Here is a 2,373-nt window from a genome sequence, read left to right as displayed (position 1 = left end):
ATACCTATCGCCACCTCCCCGGTCACCACAAAGCTATAAATCAAGTTAATAATTCAACTTGTGTAGCTTACCATTAAGCCACAAATTATATGCAATTGACTTTTTAAGAATACACAAATATTCTATGGCACAATAAGATGTACTGTCGAAAGTTTCATTAAGATCGGTTAAGAAACACAAAAGTTATATATACATTTAGTGATGGTATTATAAAATGAAAAAGTCGAGGTGATAAGTTTGAAGCCAAAATAGACTATAGTTCGTAGAACTTCTGATCTTCATTTTTCATTTTGCGAAACATGAAACATGCCTTGAATGAATAAAGAGGTTTCTTAAAAGTATGATCAGCTGGTTAACAAATAACTTGCATACACCATTCGCAATTACGGATGGAATTTAAAAAATCGCTGGACCAAATTGAAATTGGAAAATAATTTTGATGCCGAGCAGACGAAATTATCGCCAATAAACTTTGACCTCCATTTTCGGCATAGGCAGGTCGCATTTTCCGAAAAGTGTGAATGAACTTTCCTTAACATCTTTTTAAATGAGTCTGAATTCTTAATTTCGTCGATACAACCTTTCAGTCATAATTTCTAGCCAAGTGGCACATAATGACAGCTTCCTAGCTCGTACGGTTTGGGCTGTGCGTTGACCATCAACCAGTCAGTCAGATAAACAGTATACTACATGAAGACTAAACGATATATCTAAGATTTTCGTGTTGTCTACATTATTGGTGTTAGGCGCAAAGTTAAAATCTGTAGTATGGATTTTCACAAAATGAATTTTTTGATTTTGAAATTGATAGTTGTGCCATGGAATAGTTTCACCAACTATGATTAATAATGCATAAGCACAGAAGTCTAGTTGCTTGTAAATTTAAATGACTTGGATCAGTTTGTTAAAAACAAAAAGAGTTGTTAAAAACCAATAAAGTTATAATACCGATAAGCAAGAGTCTTGCTGACAGAAATCATAGGAAAATACTCTTTGGAGAAAAATTTCCAGGTTAATAATTCGTCTATGATAGTGCATATTTTCAATTTCAGAAGCTGTTGCAAAATCGAGCGATATGGTGAAAAGGTGAAAATCACATAATCTAATAAACCAGAGAATCAGTATTGCTCAATGGAATCCGGTTTATCGGGTATTAATTAGTTTAAAAAATAATATTAAACACCAAAGTCGATTTTATATTATTTTGTAAAGAAGTTTGGATGAACACGTGAAATCTTTCTTATATTGCCTGAGAATCTGTTGGTGTACAAGTTTAAATGCGGTTAGAGAATAAAAAGTGTAATAATCTTTTAATTTTGTCCTACTAATTCCGGGGGTTTTGCCTTTACATGTTGAGAGTACAGTGATTAATTTATATTAATACTAAATCTTCTTGTTATATTACACCTTTTGATATTTGAGATTTTTGTATTCTATGTTAGATCATTTTTCTGAGTAGAGTTTTTTTTATGTTGTCCCAATGAGTAGAGTTTTTTTTTATGTTGTTCCAATGTATAACCAAATTTTTGGTCTGCGGGTGGTGTTGAACAGTGGATACACAATTCGTTTTCTATTTAATGTATATATTTCTGTACTACTTTGTAATGTATCTTGTTTGATATAATGAGATAGTTTCCTGCCAAAAATTTAAAATTTCTCGACATCTTTTTTTATACCCTGAACCCATTGAAAATGGGTAAAAAGGGTATAATGTATTTGTGCAAATGTATGTAACAGGCAGAAGGAAGCATCTCCGACCCCATAAAGTATATATATTCTTGATCAGCATCAATAGCCGAGCCGATCCATGTCTGTCTGTCTATCCGTCCGCCCGTTTGTCCATTTTAGCTGTAGGTCCTCCTAGTGCCCGCGCAGATCGAGTTTGTTTCTCATATTGAATAACTTACTCCGTTTCCAAGCAATCGATAAGAATCGATATCGAAATCCTGTTTTCTGAGCAAATTGGGTAAATAATAAGAGCTAGTGTCAACAAATTGATATGTTGCTTATAGAATAGTATATATATATCAAGTATCTTTCATTTTATAGCTATCGCCACCTCCCCGCTACCACCACATACCTATAAATCAAATAATTAAACCAAGTTGTATTGCTTACCAATTTAAGCCACAATTTAAATGCAATTGACTTTTGAAGAATACACGAATATTGTATAGTACACCAAGATGTACTGCTAAAAATTTCATCAAGATCGGTTAGAATTCGAATTGCGGTTGTATTGTTTTCTGTGCTACTATTTTAATCCGTTTTTTTCTCATTATTGATTAATAATTAGTGTGGCTGTTGGGTAGAGGCGGAGACAAGTAGTGCGGTCTGTTGCGAGTTCGAACCCTACCGAGGAAACTATTTTTT

Source organism: Drosophila montana, unplaced genomic scaffold (assembly GCF_035044405.1).
Source record: "Drosophila montana isolate Dmon_TW-CO22-7 unplaced genomic scaffold, ASM3504440v1 contig_1866_1, whole genome shotgun sequence".
Taxonomy (NCBI): Eukaryota; Metazoa; Arthropoda; class Insecta; order Diptera; family Drosophilidae; genus Drosophila; species Drosophila montana.
The sequence above is the reverse complement of the archived record's forward strand: the minus strand, read 5'-3'. Positions refer to the sequence as shown.